The 24,501-nt window shown below is 35.3% G+C and overlaps 1 protein-coding gene across 4 annotated transcripts in view; it reads left to right on the top strand.

Annotated features, from left to right (window-relative positions):
* Positions 1-861: 861 nt before the first annotated feature.
* The window catches only part of LOC150104697 (CCR4-NOT transcription complex subunit 7-like), a 161,762-nt gene continuing 138,122 nt past the window's right edge, over positions 862-24,501 (top strand). The window contains exons 1-2 of one of the 4 annotated variants that reach the window (XM_090395282.1): positions 877-1,099; positions 19,673-19,773. The gene's annotated coding sequence lies outside the window, so the exon portion shown is untranslated. Of the gene's footprint in view, positions 1,100-1,216; positions 1,236-19,672; positions 19,774-24,501 lie in introns of those variants that run through there. The other 3 variants (XM_090395281.1, XM_090395280.1, XM_090395283.1) reach the window with 3 other exon arrangements.

Below are 24,501 nucleotides of genomic sequence, written 5' to 3'. Positions count from 1 at the left end.
TTCAAAGGAGAAAACCAATAAGAAGTAAAATAATGATAGATAATAAAATACTAGAACAAGTAAACACTTTCAGATACTTGGGATGTGATCTATCATACGAAGAAGAAAAAGACATAGACACTAAAATATCAAACCTTGTCAAAGTAAATGGCATAATAAATAATATATTTAAGCCATCCCTAGTACAAAAACACGCTAGAATCAGACTATGTAATGTCTTGTTAAAACCAAGTCTACTATATGGATGCGAAACATGGACCATGAAAAGGAAAGATGAAAAACGAATTCAAACAGCAGAAATGAAGTTCCTCAGAAAACAGCTGGATATACCAAGTGGGACCACAAACACAAATGAAGAAATCTTACAATCCCTGAAAATAAAACCAATTAATTACTACATAAGACAGTATAAACCAAAATGGCTAGGACATTTAAATCGAATGGACAACAGCAGACTACCAAAAATATTATACAGATACAAAATAAGTGGAAAAAGAAGAATCGGAAGACCAAGAAAGAGATGGCATGAGGCCGGAAAAGGCCACTTAGCCTAAATTCCATGTTAGGAAGAAGAAAAAGAAAAGATAAGTGGGGGGGGGGGAGGATTCTATACCACGGAATTCGTTATACGACAGTGGTCTGCAACTTACGTGTGGTATGACCCAGGTATGCTTCTACATGTGATAATCACATGTAGAACCATACCTTTATTTATTTAATATTATTATTTATTTATTATTTTTTTAAATCAAAGTATTATTTTAGTATATTAATATTATTCTATTTCATTTAGTACTGTTGTTATATTAGTAAAATTATTTCTTGTCTTCTAGTTTTTATTCGTAGAGGGCATGTTTAACTTTCTGTTCTTCCACAGTAGTGTTGAGTGAGTAATTTTGGCAAGAATTTTCCAGAAAATAGTTTTGTTGGGTAAATAAGTTTCGTGCATATATATATTACATATGCATGAGTGTTATTTTAAAATTTTTATTAAAAACGAACTGTGACTGTCATTGCAGTACTGAATGTTTCGGTAGCACCTCTTGGAAAGTAAATACACGAGCAGCGACATATAAGATGTTTACTTCATATAAGCATAGTAAGGACCAGTGTGTTAAATGGACCTGTCCTTTACATCATATGGGATTTTTTTTTTTACTTGACTAATGCTAATAATAACTGATTAAATTTTGATTTACTTACTCTGTCCATTTTCTAAAAAGAATTAATTAAAGGTATGACATCACTGAATTACATAAAATATGAAATTCGGTTTCTCAGTGGTTTCACTGTTTTCATTGCATTATACTATGTTATAATGCAGCGATCATCAGTTATATAGAGAGTGAGATTTATGGCGAAGTTACGCACTTGTTGCTCATAACTCAACCGTAATTTGCAGTGCTTTGCTTATATATATATATCTGTGTGTGTGTTATCGAGCCTAGTTTCCTCAAAAATTAAAAAAAAAAAAAATCACGATTTTTTTTTTATTCGTTTGTTTGCTTTTCTTTAAGAGAACAAAGTGTAAATAATGCGTGCCATTTCCTGTAAAATAATCGTTTTGAAATGATATTTTTAAACTTATTCAGCTGTATAATGACACTGGCATCTATGATTTAAATGAAATCTTAGTTTTCATATCCTGAGACCAGAGGAGTGTTTTGTGAAATATGATGCACATATGTGCATATTGACTTCACTAACTTTAAATTGTTTAGTTTAATAAGGCTGCAAGCCACTCTTTTTGTAGCTTATTAGCCTATTTCAAGACCAATAAGCAGAGATTAAAAGATACCAAATTGTTCACAGATATGTAGAAAAACCAATACCAGAAAACACATACGTGAAAGCAAACTCCTCCTGCCTATGACCCTTCAAAATTAGAGGCAGTATACAAAGATGCACCCGCCATAGCAAATAAAACACACCACAAAAGCCAATACCAGCAATTATTGAATGTGAGAGCAAGCATCTCTGGTCTGTAGCCATTAAAAGCTAACTTGACCATTCATGTCAGTGAAGTCAGTATGCACAAAAGCCACATCACATTTTACTAAAGCAATCTTTAATTTATGGAAACTAAAGTTTTGCTTATATCAGGTATATTTGGTGTCATTATGTTGTTGAATAAATAAATAAATAAAATAATTTCATAATGCTTATTTTATTGGAAATTACACTTATATCATATTTTTTTTATTTACACCTTGTTCTTTTTAGCTGAAACAAAAAAAAAACAGGAAATTCTTTATTTTTCTGTTTGCCAATATATTTTTATGAAAATTGCATACATCTTTCATTGAAATAATGTTATAAGTTCATGTCCAGATCATTCTTTCCTGGAAAGAATTGTGTAATTGACAAGTTATCTTATCCTTTTAACTGATTTAATATGCAACATAATTATGAAGTTCTTAAACAAAGAACACTAGTTTTCTACATTATATAGTGGAAACATAGTTGAAGATATAAAAATATATACAAAGCAAGATATAGTTGAAGTTTAGGTTATTTCAAATTAATTTAATATGTCATGCTTTATATTTTATAGATTAATATCAGAAATTCTATAAGATGTTCATTATATTATAAAGGAATCAAAGCATCACATATCTGAATTGACATGTTTTGCTCTCTCAACCATATATTTTATGCTTATATTTTAGAAATGATGTATATTGTCCATCTATCAGTTATATATATAATTATTTATTTATTTATTTTTATTTTTTTATGTTCAGTTGTTTGCAGATGATGTGAAGCTGTGAAGGGTTATTAGTAATAGTGCAGATGTGGTAGCCCTGCAAGTGGATTTGAATAAGCTGGACAGATGGACAAATGAATGGGAGTGTCTGTTTAATGCAGCAAAAAGGTCTTGAGGTTTGGGGCACATCAATGGAACGCTACATACTCTATTGGAGGAGCTATACTGGAGGAAGTAGGGGAGACAAGATCTGGGGTTGATGATTGATAGAAACTTGAAATTCAGGGGACATATTGCACAGGTGGTGAAGGTAACACAGAGGATTGTTTCAATAATGAGAAGGATGCTAACCTGCAGAGATAAAGAGTTATCATTCCGTTGTATAAGACCCTGATCAGACCACACTTAGACTATTGTTCTCAGATTTGATCCCCAGGATTTGAAGGGGATAAATTAATGGTGGAAAGGGTACAAAGGCAGATAACAAAGATGGTTTCAGGACTGTACAATGTTAGTTATGAGGATCGGCTGAGGGAATGTGGACTGCAGAGTTTGATGGATAGAAGTAGGAGAGGTGATATGATTAAGACTTTTAAACTGTTGAGAGGCGGTTACAGGGTTGACACTGGGGAGTTCTTTCACTTGTTGAACAGCGGGAAGGAGTGATGACAAGGGGCCATCCCTGGAAGTTATGAAAGGAAACTGTGAGCAAGAGGGCGAGGAGTGGTGTCTTGGCATGGAGGGTGGTTGAACCATGGAATGCATAGCCTGATAGAGTGGTGAGAGTGAGAATGGTCAATGAGTTTAAGAAGTGGTATGATAGACTTTGTTTTTCATAGGAGGGATCGCTCACGATGAGTCGATAGACTTTGTGTTTCCTAGGAAGGACCTCCTGCAATGAGTCTTTTGACTCCTTGGAGGCCTAAATAATAATAATATCTATCCCATACAGAAGCGGTAGAAGAACCTATAGCACATAAGTGTTGTGTTGTAGATAATAGGTAAAGCTTTGAAAAATAGAAGTTTATTGAAGAGCTGCAGATTGTTGCTGTTTTAGGAACGCTGTTCCAAATAGCTGAAGTAGATGGAATAAAAGTGGAAGAAAAGAAATGAGTTTAGTACACAGTAAATTCCAGTTAATTGGGACACAACAGGGCTAGATTATTTTGGCCCATTTAAGTGGCTGCTCCAGTTATGTAAATTTTCATGTTAATAGTTAACAAAAAAAAAAAAAAAAAAAAAAAACTAACATTACACTGAACAATAAATCACTTATTCAAATTAATTATAATACTGAAATGTGCATATTTAAAATTTCCTCATCAATATCAACACAGAGATAATGACTTGTTGTCCTTCAATGTAATCCTATTGAAACAAAACACAACACATGAAAAAAAAAAAAAAATTAGCTAACGCCTTTTTATTTCTGTATAGGGAGTAGGTGAGGCCGTTTAGCCCTACCCAACTTTTTGGAGACTGAGTGAGCAGTTCAGTCTCCACTGGTACCCAGTGAGAGATAGCTGGCCCTAGGCTATCACTAATTAAGTGGCGCGCAGTAAAGGGAGACGGCTCAACAAGTGCCGCCATCTCGTGGTCTCTAATCCTAAAACAGTATATATTTAATGTCTGAAATAATGTGGGTTCTAAGGTCGACTTTCTTGAGTTTACAGGAGGAAAAAACCCGAGTTTCCAGGAGGAAAAAACCCACTTGCTCGTGCCAGAGATCGACTAACTCAGGAACCGGTCGAAAAAAGGCTTAGAAAAATTTCCTCTAGTCAACGACTAGATTCGAAAGAAAGTCTTCCTTCGTGCGGTCAAGCACCGCGGTGTGCAAATGCCACATCCACTGAGCTACACATGAAAACCTATTTGATATTGAAAAATGCAATTTATATAACAAATGTGCATATACCTATTTTTCAGCGGTTAGCTTTTAATACTTATTGCTGAAAGAATTTTTCCAATGTGCCCTGCCACATTCTTTTAATTGACTGCAAAAAAATCAGTGCAAACAGTGGACTGCCGTCATTGCCTTCCTGCATGAAGTATTGTCATAACTGATAAGTAAATTTCCTGGCATCCTGTGTGATCACTTGTTCAAATGCACATGTGTCATCATCATCACTTTCTTTGTTTTTTAATTCCTCGTCTTGATGCTTGAATAGAATGTTTTCAACTATTTCCTCACACTTTCATTGTAACATTCAACATTATTGTTGATACCTTTAAATTCTTCATAGTCCCCAACTTTTTGCCCTTCTGAAATGGCTTCTTCACTTTTGGCTGTTTCAGGAATCTCTAAGCCTGAATGCTGTAAACTGCAGTGAGAAAAGCAGTTCTGAATTGTCTTAATACCTATTTCTTACCAGCTGTTGACAGCAAAACTGTAATGCCTGGAGAAGGTTAAGGAAGGTATTGATATGATTTGGAACTCGCTTCTTTGGCTGTAGAAAATGATGTTAGTAGATTTTCTTCAGTTGCATCTAGGATGTGCTCACCAGCTTTGTATGGTACAACATCTTCAAATTTTTTGATTCCCATATCCATTGATATGGGAATCATAAATCAAAACTATCCAAAAATAGGGCACTGAAAAATCTTTACACTTTTCTGATTTCTGCTCAGCATGAAGGATGACAAGTACTTGCAAGTGAAGCTGGTTAGATACTGTTCCTCCTTAGCAGGTAATATGCTGTATAACCTGAGTCATTCACCTGCATCACCTGAAACATGTGGGGAACAAAGCTGATGAGTCATTTAGAAGCTGTGGTTTGGCACAGTATGACCTTTGCTCTCCTTGTGTCAATATTCCTTAAACCACTGACCATTTACAAGCAATTATCTCAGAAGGATAATCTTGACTACTACAATCTCTTGGCCAGCCTAATGGTTAGTGTACCTGCTCTCCAACCAACAGGTCGTGGGTTTGAATCCCAATGCAGGCATGGATGTTTGTTATTGTCTTACCTTGTGTACTGCAATTGGAGAATGTTTGAGTACAGGTGGAGAGATGCCATCGGGACCAGGAGACTTTTTAGCACTAAGTGGTGTAGTATTCTTCTGATGTCTTTTTGATTAAAACTTACAGGAGACATGATGTGCAATTCTTAGTATGATAGGAAGTGATTTGCCTTGGTCATCAGTGCAGGAATTGGAAGAAGAGGTCAGATTTATTTTTAGGTTATGTAACAGTGGTATACCATCTGGATGAGAGAGAAAAGTGGAACTGCAGGTAAGTAGAAATTGTATTCAGTGGTTTTTGCATGAAACCAGAAGGCACATCTTCCATTTGGATATGAGGCAGTTTTTCTGCTGTTGGCCCCTTTTATAAAGTCAGATTTGGATTTGCTGATAGCTGTTTTGCATTTATGGCATGCTTCAGCATAGGCCAATTATGAAGCTGGTGTTCTTGTTACAGCCCACCTGTGTAAGCTGAATTGTTTTTCCTTCATCCACTTGGTACACTTTCTGTCAACTAGAGGCTTGGAAATGGGTGACAATTTTGGGTAGAATAGAGAATGAAGGGCCATCAGGCTGGTGGGGATAGTTTTTTGTGATTTGCTCAGAACAGGTGTTTTGATCAGAAGAGTGGAAGCAATAGCCTGACATACAAGGGAAGAGTGGAGGTTCTGGAGGTCATTCCACTTGGTACTTTTGTAGTTCCAAAGGACATAAGATTGGGAGTGTTCCTATGAGAGAGCATTCTGTGTATGTGAGAGGATACTAGCACAATAATTTGATCTGTGGTACTGAGGGGAGAGGTGATCTCTGCAGTCTGTCTGAAAGGAGCACTGGTTAAAAAAAGATCAAAGATATTGGGAAAGTGGAGTAGGTTATGAATTCTGGCAGGTAGATGTACGATTTGTATAAGATCATTACCTATAACAAAAACTGCATCTTATTCATCTTGGTCAGTGGTACTAGAAAAAGGGAGAGCCAATTATAGTTGTGGACATTAAAGTTACCTAAGGAGGTGACTTTACTAGCTGGCTTTACAAAATATCAAGCTTCATGGATAAAAAGGTGAAGAGATTAGAATGGTTTTTCACAATCTGGAACATGATAAATACAGCAGATGAATGTTACTGAAAAGGAAACCAAACCTTGAGCCAGAGGAGGTCAAAAGTAGGAGATTCTAATTTAAGCATTCTCTTGCAAGCAGTTTGGGATCTCACTAAGGCACAGATGCCACACTTGGGCAAAAGGAATTAGGAAGTATATAATTTAGACATTGAAAGGGAACTGTGGTTGATGAAGCTGCAATTTGGGTTTCTATCAAGAGTAGCAGGTGTAGTCCGGATGGATGAATGTAAGTGATGTCAGTAAAGTAGACGTAAAAGTTCTTTTCGTATATTGTACTTAGTTTTGTTCTTTGAGGAAGATTTATTGCATTATTCATTTATTTGAAGTGTTATCCATCCTCCATGAAAGTCATTGAATGACTAGAGCAAAAGCTGGCTACCCAATTTCTTTAAACCTTTTCATGACATTTGTTTGGTGAGTGTTGTAGGATAAGAGATCTCTTATAAATCTAGAGTTGCAGAATCCATACACATGAGCCTCCAGGTAACAAAGTTAATTGTCGGTAACCTTACTGATTATTTTTGAGAGGATTGTGGTGACAGTGACAAGCCTTTTTGGTATCTAGGTTTTTCAAGATTCTTTTGATGTCTTTTTTGGCAGCATGCTGTGTTTAGTGTTTTTAACATAGTAAAGAATGATGCCAGGAGGTCAGCTTTATATTCAAATACTGTAACAGTGGTACCATCCAGATATGAACATGGAAGCACAGGCAATGAAAGCAAGTTGCTCCTGATGGCCTTTGCAAGGGACCAAAATACACAACTGCCATTTGGGTAGGAGGCAAGTTTTCTCTTGATGTCCCTTTCAAAGACAAATTTGGATTTAATGATAGCTATTTTGCATTTTTATGTGTTCTTGATGCAGGCTACATATGAAGCTGATATTCTTGTTGCAAGCCACCTACAGTATGTTGAATTTTTTTTTTTTTTTAGATTGTCTTGAATACACATAACCATTGCTTGGAAAGTGGGCAAATATTAGATGAGTAGGGAATGAAGCCTTCATGAAGGTTAGAAAAGTTTTTGGAGGTTGTACTTAATGCAATCTTGGAAGTGGTGGGGAGAATCTGTTCTTTGAGAAAGAAACTTGCACAAGATTATGGGCTGAGTAATTTGTTTAAGAATAGGAATCAGAGATTTCTCAGGAAGAAGTATCTTGGATTTCTCTTCATAATGTTGGAGAAATATTTAAACATATTGCTGAAGTTCTGAGGCCTCTCAGCATTGTATTTTCTCTATAAAGTTTTTGTCACTTGGTTATACTTTAAATTAAATATGCCATGAAATCATATTCTTGTTGTATTTGTCTTTCATCCTGTCAGGAAGATTTCAGCCTCCCTTTCTTAACTGAAAGACAAGCTACTAATTAACTTTCCAACTGTTTTCTAAATCTGTTGCTCCTGTGGCTTGTTATACTTGGGTAGATCTATTACTATCCATCATGAAGAACATCTTATAATATTACAAATCTGAACAGTATAGCTAAGCTGAAAATGACATCTCTATTAAGCGTAGTCCTTTAGATCAAAACCAGTTCCTTATGGAATGTTTGTATAAAGGGAGCTGTGAAGCCATGTTACATTGTTTAAATTTAAACAGATCTGATGGCCTTTGATTATCCCCCCCCCCAATAGGAATATTTGTTGTATCAATCTCCTATTAATTCCAAATTTTTTATTTTCTTATTGTGCACGCATACACTTTATTAAATTAACTATTTAGGAATTTTATTTGCTGATTGTTACCTTGATACCTTTGATACTAAGGGTGGTTTACATTATTCAAATAGTTTCATATCAGTGCTTTCCCCTTCTTTAATTTTATACAGTGGTCTTACCAAGAAGAGAGCCAGATGGAGGTTGAAAACCAGATGATGTTCTTTGGTTTTCAATTTGACACTCTCTAAATTTGTCATTCTCTATGCAGATGAAGTGAATGTGAAAATGATTTTTTAAATTTTATTTTATTTTAATAGGATTTTTTATATTTTGGTTAGGATATTGGAAAGGGTCCAGAGGTAAATTGACTAATTGGTTGTTAATCTCTGGAATGTTGAGTATGAAGAAAGGTTGAGTAAATGCAATTTGCAGAATCTTGTAGATAGGATGGAGGGAGGGGGTTATGATAGAGGCATAAGTTAAGTTTTTTTTTTTTTTTTTAATCAGATTAATGTTGAAGAGAAAAACATTATGGTGTGTGTGTATGGGGGGGGGGGGGAACAAGATTTCATCGCTGGAAGCTGTATAAGAAGGGTTTAAACAAAGGAATGAGAAGCAGATTTTTTGCATGGGTAGTTGTGAATGATTGGAATACATTGCCTAAGAGTGTGGTGACTGCAGAGAATATGATTGTATTTAAGGCATGGTATGATGAGCTGTGTGATAGAGAGACTCCCCATGGTTAGTCTGACTCCATGGAGGTCTAAACATGATAATATTTTGTTTGTTTTATAATTTTTGTTGGGGTTGGTTTATGAGGGAGGTTTTATTGATTGCAGTAGTAATATGATTGTTTATGTTTTTCATAGTTTGATTTGTGAATAATAGAGTAAAACAGGATCAGGCAATAAGAGAAATTAGATCCTTAGACCAATACGAAATACAGTCACCAATACAGAAAGCATCTGTTTTGTTTTTTGACAGTGCCTTCAATATACCACCTGCAGGCATGATCTTCAGATTAAACTAAATATATAATTTATAGTTTAACCAAGTGAAAAAACTTCCAACATCTTTCTCTAATTCAGAGTAATTTAATAATAAGGTGTGATTCCTTTTGGCAACTCATATATGGAAATATGACTTTGCATTGCTTCAACCTTGGTATCACCTCTGGGTCTGGCTCCCACTGAAGAGATCTCAATAAAGGTCGAAACCGGTCTGGGCAGTGAACCTTCCTATAATGCATAGCATTATACATGTCTGCAAGGAGATGTGCTTTGCATTATGGGATACTAAGGCAAGTGATGTGAAGTCAGTCCACCTTTGCCACGAGTTGCCCCAGTCCTGAAGATACTTCAAGCACAAACTTTGTTTGCTTACACTTGGATAAAGGATTAAACTAAATATGTAATTTATAGTCTAACCAAGCGAAAAAACTTCGAACATCTGCAGAGTATGTGGCATTATGCACCAGCAGAAGCTTACTGAACTCATTACCATCTCAGTTGGCTATGTACTTTCCCGAGCCTACTATCTGGCAGTAGGCTCGGGAAATTGTTTTTACTATGGCACCCTCAAAAATAGGAGGTGTAAGTCTTCTCTAAGTATATTTGGCATGCCCTTGAAAAGTTTCACTCCCATTGCATGGAAAAGGGGGGGAAGCCAGAACCCTTACTCTTCGTTGACCGCTTCATGCTCCAGTAAGCAGTGTGGTGATTTGCTGGATGATTAAGGTCATTTACCACTTAATGAAACTAAAACAGGTATTTCCTCTAACTGTGAAGATATTCTTTTGAGATAGAAAGAATGCTCACTGACTTCACAAGTCCCTTTATGTAAACTAGCCATGCTACAAGAAAGTGGGATTGATAGTTGACATGGAGAAGCTGTATATTGTGCATCACATGCTACTAAACAACTTACAGATCTGATACAGTGTACTCTGAATTATCCAGACTAACTGGTGGAGGGGAAATGCACGGATAACTGAAAAACAATGGATGATCTCTTCTACAACTTGAGCAGAGAACATATCTCAAGGACTGTAGGGAAAGTTTAGTGGATTTAGCAATTTCAAGTGGATTGGTAACTGTACTTTTTCACTCTTTGATAGTTGAGGATTAAGAGTAATTATATACACAGAAAAATATCTTCTTCAAAACACTAGTATTTCAAGTGCTAACCATCGTCATTATTATTGTTTACAAAAAGTCATCCTGAGGTACTCATTTAGTTAAACATCCAAAAATACAGTATTTTAAAAATGTGCAACATTGGAAATCCCTCCCCCCCTCCTTTAGGAGGAGGAGGAGAAAAAGTTTTTAGATGTTAAAGAAAAAAATGGATAATCTATAAACTGAATAATTGAAGGTTGAAGCAGACACTTTGTCATCACATCCAGCAACTATCCATTTATCACCATAGCTAATGTTTCTGCTCTAACTTATATCTCATTCCACATTTAGATAAGAAAATTCTGTTTCGCAAGTATTGATGCTCTCATTACCAGTAGAATCATTTGCATCATTATGATTACTATCTATCTGTCTATCTATTAATACTATCTATCCATCTCGAAGAAATATGCAAATCCATAGCTGAAGAACCAAGTCTTCAAATAAATGTCACAAATATCAACTACGTTAAATATTCAGATGATATTATTAATCTTGCAGAATCTAAAGCACAGTTGAAAAAAACAATAAAAATTTTAAAGGAAGAGTGCAAAACTTTTGGAATGAAATTCCATTTCAAATCAGAGCATTTGAAATGAAAAGCTTAAGAAAAATAAATAATACTCACTGGTCAGAACGCAAAACAATTGAGCAAGTTAAACACAAATTAAACTGTACAGAAGATATCATAGCTATAATTCTTAAACAGTAATTAAGATGGTTCTGGCACCTTCAGAGAGTGTCTTTTTAAAGATTACCAGATGTAGTCTTGAATGGAATCATTGGAGGAACACAATCAAGAGTCAGGCCAAAAAGAATTTGGCTACAGTCCTTGAAGAACAGGTCACAATTATTAGCTTCAGAGAGTTGACAGAAATGGCCAGAGATAGAACCAGATGGCAAAGATTTGTTTGTAAGAGACTCAACTTGTTATCTGATGAATGAGAAAGAAGAAGAAGATTACTGTAATATGGAGGAAGGAAGTCGCACCACAAATGTTATCAGAATATCCATAGAAACCATATTTGACTTCTGTTATTCAAGATTTTTTTGCAACAGTACTGTTTGGAACTAGTTTTTTTAACAATTATACATAACTTTATTATGATTACACATCTCTATTAAGTATGAAGACTCATGAGAGCCTCACGTTATTCATTATTGACAATACCTATCATACTTCTCTTTCAAGTCATTCCAAACCGTCACTCATAACTGTCTCTACAATCCATTCCACTAATTTACCATTCTCATAAAAAAAAATAAATATAAAAATAAATACAGTCATACCCCAACTTACGCAAATCCGGAGTTACGCAATTTTTTATATGTACGTATTCTCGCCCTGCTTCACGCCTCACCACCAGCCGTATCTTTCGGCGCCAGTCGCATTCACCAGTGTCGCACATGCTGTGAACAAGCACTGGCGTGTTTCGCATGGTCTCCGTTCATACACGATTTTTATAGTCTACAAATCTTGCGATTGTTTAATGTTATGTTCTTGATAAAAATTTTATCGCATAAAAAATAATAATGTCATCCAAAGGAAGCAAGTCCGATTCTTCTACAGCTAGCAAGAAAAGAAACACATTGACTTTGGAAACAAAACTCAACATTATTAAGGATTTTAAAGGCGGAATGAAAATTTGTGAGCTAGTAAAGAAGTTCAATCTACAGGAATCCATAGTAAGAACAATCATAAAAGAAAGGCTTACAGATTTTGGAGGACATAGATTCTAACGGGGAAAGCATTGTAGCCACAAGGTAAGGAATAAAAAAATCATTAGCTTGCTATGAAGAAATTTTGCGTGACAAGAAAAAGGCATTATGCCGTCAGACGAATCTATTAGATTTTATGAAACCATTGACATCGAAATAACTTTCTTTTTTTTTATGTATGAAAAACTACAATTATGATTATGTTTCTTAAAAAATATAGGTATTTTTGTAAACCTTTGGTCCCAATTAACTAATATTATTCTTGTTTGTATATAGAAATTACATGCAAAATTATACCCCGAGTTACGCGAATTTGACTTATGTGCTTTTTGTTGGTTCCACCTACCACGTAACTATGGGGTATGACTGTATATATAAAATAAAATAATAAATAAATAATAAAATATTTATATATAAAATTTAAAAAAAAAAAATATATATATATATATATATATAGTTCTTATACCCTTGCTACATGATTTCCAAGGGTTTCTCTGGTTCAGTCATGAATTGAAAACTTTCTTCGGCATCTACTCTATGAAGTACTGTAATAACTTATGTTTCTGTCACATTCCATATTTTCTGCCTGTGAATGTTATCACAGGAACACTCCACAAACCAGTTACCATTTTAATCACTTGCTTCCGAATCTTCAATTTCATTAGTTTCATATCCCCAACAAACTCAGGCAACTAAATCTGCAAATATTTTTTTCTTTATTAGTTGGGGCGGGGACACATTTTTTCAGTATATTATGCTATTCATCAGCTTAAAGTATATACAGTCTAATATGTATAACAGACACGTGAATAATTATTAGTTGGTTATATGTACAGCAATCCCTCGATTAATGCTCCTAATGCGTTCTTTAAAACAGGCGCATTAATCAAAAACACACTAATCGAATATAATAACCGATATTCGAAAAAGTATAATTTGTTCTTCAAATTTCTTTTTTTAACACTTAATTTTTTTATAAACGAATTAGGGTATATTGAAGAAAAAAAAGAAGAAAAAATGAAAGAGTTTGAGAACAGGAATCAAACCTTGGAGATTCTGTGGCAAACTCTGAAGAAAACATTAATTGATTCTGCCAGAGAGGCATGTGGTGAGGTTGTCTGCAAGGATAAAAAAATCAGAACTCCCTGGTGGACACAGGAAGTTAAACAGGCAGTGAAGGAAAAGAAGAAAGCATATCAAAAGTTCCTGTCAAATAAGTCAGCTTGTGCTCTTAGAGAATACAGAGACAAATGTAAGAAAGCTAAACACTGTGTAAAACTAGCTAAACAAAAGTCATGGGAGGACTTTGGCAAGAATATAGAAAATAAATATCAAGAAGGTGGCAAAATATTCTGGAGGTTGTTGAAGAAGCTTAGGAATGGGGGAAAGAGTGCTGTAAAAGGAGTTAGAGATTATAAAGGTGACATGAAAACTGGAGAAAAAGATATCCTTGAAGTATGGAGTAATTACTTTGAAAAACTGCTAAATGAAACAAGCAGTGATGACAGCACAGTGGTAAAAAACACTGATCAGGCATACAGTCAGGAATACATATCCATACTTGAAGTAGAAAAAGCTATCAAAGGCTTGAAATGTGGAAAGGCAGCAGTAGTAGATAATATTTGACCAGAAGTGCTTAAGTATGGTGGTATAAGAGTCTTACACTGGCTGCACTGCATAGTTCAGAAAGCCTGGACAGAGGGACAAATTCCTGATGATTGGAGTAGAGCTCTCATAGTACCCATATATAAAAAGGGAAATGAAACTGAATGTGAGAATTACAGAGGTATTTCACTACTGAGTGTTCCTGGCAAGATCTATGCAAGTATACTTGAGAAACGGTTGAGAAGAATTGTGGAAGAAAAGCTTGGTGAAGTACAAGCTGGATTTAGGCCAAACAGAGGCTGTCAGGATCAGATCTTCACTTTACGACAAATAGTCGAGAAAGCATGGGAATATAACAAAGATCTGTATTTAAGCTTTGTTGATTTGGAAAAGGCATACGATAAGGTGCCAAGAGAGAAGCTATTCAATACGCTGCAGTTATATGGTGTCAATGGGGCATTATATCAAGCAATACTTAGTCTTTATTTGAGTTGTAAGTCAGCAGTTAGAATTGAAGGAAGTACAGGAAGATGGTTTAATGTTAAAGCTGGTGTGAGACAAGGATGTACATTATCCTCTCTGTTATTCATTATCTATATGGATCACATTATGAAGGAAAGTGGTATTAAACATGATATCAAAATTGGAGGAGATGTTAATGTCAGTTCTTTGCTTTATGCGGATGATGTTATACTTCTAAATAAATCCGCTACAAGTCTGCAAGATTCTCTGACTAAATTGAATAGCTGTTGTAATAGATATGGTATGAAGGTCAACAATAAAAAGACAAAGACAATTAAAATAGTCAGAATCATTGAAAATGTCAACTGTGTTGTGAATGGAGAACCTGTGGAACAAGTAAAACATTTCAGCTACTTAGGCATGATTTTTACTGAAGATGGTAAATTAAATATAGAAATAGACAACAGAATCAGCAAAGTTGGTATGGTGGGAAGTCAATTGAATAAATTCATATGGAATAAGAGAGAAATTAGTCGGAACACTAAATTAGCTGTATACAAGACAGTGTTCGAACCAGTTTTAACTTATAGATCTGAGAACTGGGTCAGAAGTAAAACACTTGACCAAAGACTAGAGACAGCAGATATGATAGTCCTGAGAAAGATTATAGGCATGAACAGATGGCATCAATGGCAATATTATATTAAAAACGAGGATATTAGGAAAGAACTTGACATTGTCAGCATCCAGGAATGCGTTAGCAGAGCTAATTTCAGGTGGTATGGTCACCTAAACAGAATGGGCGAGGAAAGATTAGCAAAACAAGTGTTGTCTGCCAGGTTGTCAGGAAAGCGACCCAGAGGAAGACCAAGATATAGGTGGATTGATATGGTACAAAGTGCCTTAGATGATAGAAATATAAGATCGGGTAATGTTGGAGTCTTTACAAGTAACAGACCGATTTGGAGGAAAATTGTAGATAGGAAGTTAGTAATGATATAATTTTTTCATGTAGTACTATCATATCCTGTACACCCCTTGTGGGTACATGGCAGGAATTTGATGATGATGATGATTAGGGTATGTCTCAGGGCCTAGTTAAAGGAAAACCATGAAGCTGAAAGACAATAAAACATATTCAGAATATAAATTTATTATTCTGCTTCTTATCAAAGAATTCAGCTAACGTAGTTTTGGCGGGCATTCTGTTTCTTTTTTTCATACAACTGACAGTATGGCTGTATTGTCTCTACGTCTGCAAATTTTACTTCTTCTCTCATCAGGGTTAGCCTCTAATCATTGCTACTTAAGAACTTCGGCTGCACGAAAAATATTTCAATTTGTTTCTGTGAAATCTCTTTGGGTTTGTCGGTTAAATTTTCTGATTAAATTTTCTTCATATTCTTTGGTATCTTCCTGCTGTGCATCTAAATTTAGCAGGTCGGAATCATTCAATTTCTCAGAATGAGGTTTAATTGACTTAGATTCATTTGAAAAGCCTCTAAAATTATTTGTACAATGTGGAAGAATGTGCTTCCAAGCGGCTCGCATATTGCTCACAGTAATTTTTTGACTTTGCAACTTTATAACCAGGCTGAGATTTCTCTGATTTGGTTTGAAAAGTCTTGGAAGGTGTTCGCTTCCAAAAAGGCCAGTTTCAGTGACTTTAAATATTTATTGGTCAAAATAGCCCACTTCGTCCACAATTTTCTTCAAAATCTCTGGATAATTTGCAGCCACTTCCTTATCTGCACTTGCAGCTTCGCCTATGATTAGAACACTATGTAGGCTATTTCTCTTTATGAAACGTTCAAACCACCCAGCACTAGCATGAAATTCTTCTTTTCCATCATTGATAGCCCTTTCTTTCAAGGATGCATAGAGACATTTTGATTTAATAAGGTCAGTGGATCCATTTTTGATTACAGTCTTCGATCCATGTAGAAAGACGTCTCTCTAATTCAATGATTATAATACTTTGATTTCGGGTGCATGCATGATGAACTCGAAGCAATCTTACCTTTCTCTATGTATTCAGCAGTTTTGCTTAAAATTGCTCTTATAGTTGATTCACCCATTTTTGTGTTCTTTTCTTATCTTTGCTCTGGACTCGCCTTGTTCATTTTCTTTATTATTTCAATTTTTTCTTCCAATGAGATTACTTTTTGAATCATTTTCACACTTCCACATTTTTGCTCACTAATTCTTTTACTCATGATGAAAGATTGGGAAAATACTTTAAAATAAAAAAAACTAAGGAAAACAATTGCAATGGAGGCATGAGATATGATCATCAAAATGCTATATAACATTAATTAAGCATTAAATTTGGAACATAGTGTAGATTAGAAATAATGTAGTATTCCATTAAAAAAATAACTTTTTAAAATGTTTTAAATCAGTAGCTAAATTATTTCATCCTGGTGAGTGATTTTTTAAAATAGTTAGCCATAAAAAATGTATAGATAGAAAATTTTTAAAATCTGTGACATTTATTTTTAAGATATGTGCACTAATCGAATTTGGGTATAGAAAAAAAAATTTCGCACTGATCGGGGGTGCATTAATCGAGGGATTGCTATATTACTTTGAAGGTTTAATGGCTTATTACAAAGGATAAAATAAGCAAATACTTTATTACAATCTTTAATTTCCGGTTATTATTATTAACATAAGACCTTCAAGAAGTCTAAAGATATATTGTGGGAGATCCACACTCACACAGAAAGATATCAAACTGTACTTAAACCCATTCACAGTTTCTACTCTCACCACACACTCAGGCAGTGCATTCCATTCACCATCCCACTCTCCATGCAAAGAAAACCTTCTTCTCACTCTGTTATACCCTCCTTCCAGCAATGACCTCTCGTTCTACATTTTCTTCCTCTACTCTATGAAAAAATCTCCTCCATATTAATCTGATGACAACCCCCTCACCAACTTATATGTCTCAATCATATCACCTCTCCTTCTATTCACAAGGCTCTGCAAGTTGCATTTTCTCAGTCTGTCTGTCTTCATATCTCACATTCCATAGACCTTACACCAACTTTGAATATTCTCTGGCTCTTTCTAAGATGTCCTTATCTTCTTGAAAACCAGGAGACCAGTTCTGTGCATAGTAGTCCATATGATGTCTGAACAAGGTCTTATACAAGGGAACCATAACCTAAAAATAATAAGTATAGGATGTTATTTTCAAGCAACAGTGATCAGGGAAAGGAAGGAGAAGCGATAGCATTCAACACCAAACATGAAGATAAACTTCTTGACAGAAGGGAGTTTTAAGTAGAGTTATGTGGACAGACTTCAAAATGGGGACATGGTAAATGAAACTTATTGTTCTTATTGTCCCATAGAAGATTCTTCCAAGGAAGAAGGGGAGGAATTTTTTGAGTGATTAGAATAGGCAGCTGACATAAAGAAAATCGAAAAAGGGATCTTTGTTGAAGATATGAACAGCAGAGTAGGAAATAAATCCCACGAGGCATATAGGAACATTTTTGGAAAATTTGGAGATAAGAACAAAGCTAACAATAATAGTAGGTATTTACTGGACTTCTGCTCAAGACAAGGACTAGTCATTACTAAAACCATTTTTCAGCATTAAGGTGTTTTCACAAGTTCGCATGTAGAGAAGAAACGAGAAAAGCCTCATTGACTACGTCATTATTGATAGTGAAAAAACACAGTTCAAAAACAAGAACCAAACCTTGGAGTCTCAGTGGCAAACTCTGAAGAAGACATTGATTCAGCTAGGAAGGTATGTGGTGAAGTTGTCTGCAAGGATAGAAAACTAACACCATGATGGACAAAAAAAATTAAAGAAGCAGTCCTTGAAAAGAAGAAAGCATACCAAAAGTTCCTAGCAAATAAGTCAGCAGATGCCCTAAAAGAATACAGAGAAAAATGTAAGCTAAGCTGTGTGTAAAAGTAGCTAAACAAAAGTTATGGGAAGATTTTGGTTTGAATATAGAAAATAAATATCAGGAAAGTGGCAACATTTCTAGAGACTAGTGAAGAAAATTAGAAATGGAGGAAAGAGTACTATAAAAGGAATCAAAGATGATAAAGGCTCAGGGCCAGTTTTGGACTGTTTGACGCTTGCGTGCTAGAGATAATTGGCCACCCTTGAGGGTAAGGCCACACTAGTGTTTTTTTTTTTTTTCCCAACATGTACAGCAGTGAATAGAACATATGCAAGAATGGTGATAGCCACGTTGACAGAAAAAAATTTTTGTACAGAACACCATTCTTGTGCATATGTTCTATTCACTGCTGTATGTGTTCGAAAAAAAAAAAAAAAAAAAAAACTAGTGTAGCCTTACGCTAACAATGCAGATCGTGAATAAATTTACAGCATAACCCAGAATATTACAATTAGTGTGTTTTTATGACAGTATAATGTGGCCTAATTGATCAAGGAAAATTCATAAAATACTTTATATATTGTAGGCTATTTATTTTAATTTTATAAAAATAGAAAAAGTACAATGAATGTATAAATTATATGAAACAGATGCAATCCTTACATCAGAACATTGCTCTTCTTGCTTTTTTATTTGCCAATTCATCAATAACATTTGATAATTCTAATTTTTCAGACAAATCCTTTTCTATTGCTAGCAATCCTAAATCACTAAACCTGTCTTCGGTCATTTATGTTCTTAAATATGTTTTTATAAATTTGAGTTTCGAAAAGCTCCTTTCACCTGATGCTACACTAACGGATAATGTGAGGAAAATTCTCAAAGCTATAAATAGAGTTGGAAATGATGACATCAAGTTATTTTTTGCAATATATGTCAAATTTTTTAATGGGTCTGTTTCTGTAATGCCACTGCCACCGCTAAAAGTTCTGTACGTTATCAGCTCATTGAAGAGCTCAAAACCATCAATATCTTTAATATATTCACCATCTTTATTAATTTGAAGGGAAACATTTCACATTCCACTTTGATTTCGTCCTTACTCTCTATTAAAGGTTCTGAAGTGATTGATGTTGTTGAGTTATCTTCATCTAACTTTACAAATTTCAGTATGGATCCTCATAATTTTTCCTTTTCCTTATCAATTTAATTCTTTCTTTTGCGATAAAAAGCACCAGACAGACGTTTAATTTCCTATACGACATATCCAAAAATATAATAAAAAAACATTAATAATAATAATAATAAGCACAACTTATTTTTTCTCTTTTTGAATGAATAAATAAATGTTGTAATGACCCAAACTGACTTAAGCCTTTCTATACAGATTCCGAAAAAACTCCGATCTGTCCTTCCGTCCGTCCGTCCGTCTGTCTGTCTGTCTGTCTGTCAGGTCTATCTGAAAGATGGTGGTATATTTTATAACAGGTACTAGAAAAAACACAAAAAATTGTAATTCCATTTTTTTTCCCAATTATGTATTTTTAGTAGCAAAAAACTATGGTTCGCTTGAATGAACATTCCTTGTTGAGTGAGGTTTTTAAAGAGATAGAGAATGAAACCCAAAGAAAATAAGAATGCACGAGCCGCCCCTGCATTGGATATCTAATTACACCAGAGTGAATGACTATGTTTATTGAACATTGAACTGACATCCATTTTTCCCATGCCCATAATTCCAGCTTATTCAAATCATTCTGCAAGTACTGCATATCAGCAGCGTTCCTGATTACCCTACCTATCTTTGCATCATCTGCAAATAGATGTATGTTGCTTGTCAAATCCTTCCCAATAACATTAATGTACAGATTGAATAACAATTTTGAATTTATATGGAATAAGAGAGAAGTCTGCTCGGTTACCCTAGTCGCTTTGCAACCATATGACTGGGGAAGGAGTGTCCCAGGTTCGATTCCCGTCGAAGACGTGAGGAATTTGAGGATCTTCCTCAGCCATAGCCAAGTTAGTCGGTCTTGGGTGCGGGCACTAGGGTTTTTTCTGCCAGTTTATCTGGCATTTTTCATCCCGCGAGCAACAATAATAAGAAGTTGCATCTAAGTAACACGCGGACCCTGCATAGGAAGCGGGAATAACGCGCAGTGAAAGAAGATGGAATAAGAGAGAAATTAGCCAAAACATGAAACTAGCAGTATACAAGACAGTGTTTAAACCAGTTTTAAGTTATGTATCTGAAAGTTGGGTTAGAAATAAAACACTTGATCAAAGACTAGAGACGACAGATATGAGGGTTCTGAGAAGAATTAGGGAGTGAACCAATGGCATCAGTGGCAGAATCATATTAAAAATGAAGATATTAGAAAGGAACTTGACATTATTAGCATTCAAGAATGTGTCAGCAGAGCTAATCTAAGGTGGTATGGCCACTTAAATAGAACGGGTAAAGAAAGGTTACCAAAAACAGGTTTGATGCCAAGATGGCAGGAAAGAGACTCAGAGGAAGACCAAAGTCTAGGTAGATTGATTTGGTCAGAAATGCCTTAGAACAGGGGTTCCCAACCCTATGCCCACGGGCACCGTGGCACCCGCCAACCAATTTGTGTGTGCCCGCCGCTGTTCAACCGTGTGCCGTATAGTTTGAAATAATCACGCAACAATTCATGGCATGCTATATGATGCATGCGTTAATGACACATGACGAGTATTAAATGCATACAATGTAAAGTAGACGTGCATTCGAAGTTGTTCATTCCAGTTTAAGAACTGGAATATCATCATATTCTCCTAATTATGAAGCACTGGCCAATGAAATGCAATGCCAAAGATCACACCAACTTACATATATATATTTAAATTTTTATATAATGTAAACTTTTAAGTAATAAAACATTTGATTATAATGTAAACTTTGTATGTATTCATTTAACAAAAGAATTCAAAAAATTTGCTTGAAAAAATAGATGGTGCCCGTCGCCCTACCGGTATTTTAGAATGTGCTCTAGGAAACAAAAAGGTTGGGAACCCCTGCCTTAGAAGTGTGAAATGTTAGATATGACAATATTGGAGTGCTCACAAATAATAATTTGATTTGAAGGAAAATTGTTGATAGGAGGGAGATTAATAATAATGTAAACTTAATTATGTAGTTCTGCATAGTAACCTGAACACCCCTTTGGGGTTCATATCAAGAAATTGATGATGATGAACCATAACTAATTTGCTTCTGTACTTCAAGGCCCCCCTTCCTCCTCATCACTGTTATAATCTGTTAGGATGTTCTCTTAGTTTTAGCAATGTGGCTGTATTAGCAGTGTATGATGGTGGACAGAGACTTCGTGTCTCTGTCCATCATCGCTCCAGTTCTCTTCCATACCTTTCAAAATTTTCCTGTTATATCAAATTTCGGTTTGCAGTTTGCAACATTAAATAAATTGATAGCTCCTCTCACATTCTATTTGAAATCCTGCTTTAAGGCTACAATGTCTGTTCTAACTCCTCATAATTCTTCCCAACTTTTCATTATCTGCAAGAAACTGCATATTTCCAGTTAAGCCTGTTCCAATATTAAGTTATTGGGATATTCTGAAGAAGGCTGTTACAGTATGATTATAAAAGGATTCAGTAATGTGTGAAATGTTCAGCATTCTCACTGAAAAATCAGATGTGGCAGATTTTGTTGTTAATGTTCGAAGTTTTTTTCACTTGTTATACTATAAATTAAAGATACCAAGAAATTATATACTTGGTTTAATCCTTTATCCAAGTGTAAGCGAACAAAGTTTGTATCTATATATTGAGTTTCCCAGTCCTGAAAATACATCAGGTGCAATATGCTGTTTGCTTATACTTGGATGAAGGATTAAACCAAGTATATAATTTCTTGGTATCTTTAATTTTGCTCTTAATGTTTTGGCAGAAGATGGAAAATATATGTGTTTTTTTTCCTGTGGGTGCAGAAAAAAAGTTACATAGTTAAGAATAAATCTTGAATTTTCTTAAATATTCAAGATTTATTCTTGAATATTTAAGAAAATTTAAGATCCTAGAAAGGGTTCTTGATGGTAGATTGAGGGAGGAGGTGGAGATTGCAAAGGAACAATTTGGCTTCATGTCTTGTAGATCAACAACAGATGCTATCTTTGGGTTACGACAGATGATGGAAAAATATCGAGAGAAACAAAGGGAGCTGCATCTGGTATTTATTGATCTGGAGAAAGCATACGATAGAGTGCCAAGGCAAGAAGTCTGGAGGTGTCTGAGGGAGAAGAAGGTGCCGGAGAAATATGTCAGGTTGGTGCAGGAAATGTACAGAAATGTGAAGACAAGTGTTCGGACCTGTTTGGGACAGACAGAAAGTTTTCAAGTAACAGTTGGCTTGCATCAAGGGTCAGCATTAAGTCCGTTTCTGTTTAATATTGTGATGGAGGTGGTAACAGAGGAGGTGAGAGAAGATGCACCTTGGACAATGTTGTATGCAAATGACATCTTGCTGTGTGTAGATTCAAGAGAAGAAGCGGAAACTAAACTGGAAAGATGGATAAAAGTACTGGAAGAGAGAGAGGTATGAGACTGAGCAGAAGTAAGACAGAGTATATGTGTTGCTCAGTGGGCGGTGGCCAGGAGACAGACCTGGAGCTGGAAGGAAATGTCATCAGGAAGGTGAGAGACTTTAGATACTTAGGTTCGACAGTGGAAGAAGATGGAGGAGGTGAGAAGGAAGTGGGATGCAGGATACAAGCAGGTTGGAGGAACTGGAGGGAGATGGCTGGAGTGTTATGCGATAAGAGGGTGCCGATCAATCTGAAAGGCAAAATTTATAGGACAGTAGTGAGGCCAGCTATGACATATGCTATAGAATCTGTGGCCCTGAGGAAAAATAACATTAGCAGGATGGAAGTAGCAGAGATGAGAATGCTTAGGTGGATGTGCGGTGTGACCAGAAAGGATCGTCTGAGAAATGACTATGTCAGGGGAACAGTTAAAGTTACGAACTTAGGAGCGAAAATACAGGAGGCAAGGTTGAGATGGTTTGGTCATGTGATGAGGAGGGAGGACGAATATGTGGGAAGAAGGGTCATGCAGATGGATGTGCAAGGAAGGCGGAAGTGTGGGCGGCCAAAGAAGAGATGGAGGGAGCTGGTAGAAGAGGACTTGAAGATGAAGAACTTGGATGTGGTGACAGCCCAAGACAGGAAGGTGTGGAGGAGACTCATAACAAACAGTGACCCCACTTAAGTGGGAGAAGCTGCAGAAGAAGAAGAAGAAGAAGATTCAAGATTTATTCTTAAATAATACAACTTTGGTGGTGTTCTCTTCTTTTAGCTATAGATATGCTATTTAGTAGGCTCTACCAGAAACTCGTTTTTTTTATTATTTTTTTTATTTATTATTTTTTAATATATATATATATATATATATCCTTCCTTAAACAAGCAAACTAAATAGAATTATGCAGTTAGCCACACGTCATCTTAACCTTAGTTTTTTTTTTTTTAACCATAATTCCCTTCATATCAAACCAAGCACATAACAGCCCAGTATACATTGGCAGTGGATCCACAACAGTCTTTAAAACAATTGTATTGACAATGGGCAGATTTCATCTTCAACAGAGAAATGTTTGAATATCAATTTGATGCGTTCATCCCTTCTAATTAGGAAAAAAATAACCTCATTTAGTATAATCCCTATTAGCTTAAATGGTTTTGATTTTTATAGGATTGTATCAATTACCAGTGAGCTTTTTTAAGATGCATTCTAATTCATTTTGAAGTATTTTTAATGTGAATCCCATCCGTGAAAAGTTAACCCTACTGTATCCTACCATGGCTAAGGGATAGATAATCCAGAAGTTTAATGTGGTATTGAAACTATTAAATAGTTCCAATAATGAGGTTCTGGTGTCTTTTCCCTTAATGTGATGCCAGAGTGTTGGGAGAATAATGAAATATTTGACTTCAAATGTGCCAAGAAAACTCAGTGAACTGACTACTAATATTTTGGTGCATTGAGTCTCTAAAAATTTGGATTGAAAAGTTATTTTCAAATTTGAAGAAATTAAGGATTTTCGAAGTAAAACTAAACTATGCATTTCAAAAACTTGAGCAATTAAAACTAACTCTACAGCTATAAATTATTGGACACATGTATTACAAGATTAAAGAATAATAATTTTATTATTGCAAATATTTTGGCTAG

The sequence above is a fragment of the Typopeltis vanoorti genome, chromosome 7 (assembly GCF_054136105.1).
Source record: "Typopeltis vanoorti isolate ZY-2024b chromosome 7, IOZ_Tvanoo_1.0, whole genome shotgun sequence".
Lineage (NCBI taxonomy): Eukaryota > Metazoa > Arthropoda > Arachnida > Uropygi > Thelyphonidae > Typopeltis > Typopeltis vanoorti.
The sequence above is the reverse complement of the archived record's forward strand: the minus strand, read 5'-3'. Positions and strand labels throughout refer to the sequence as shown.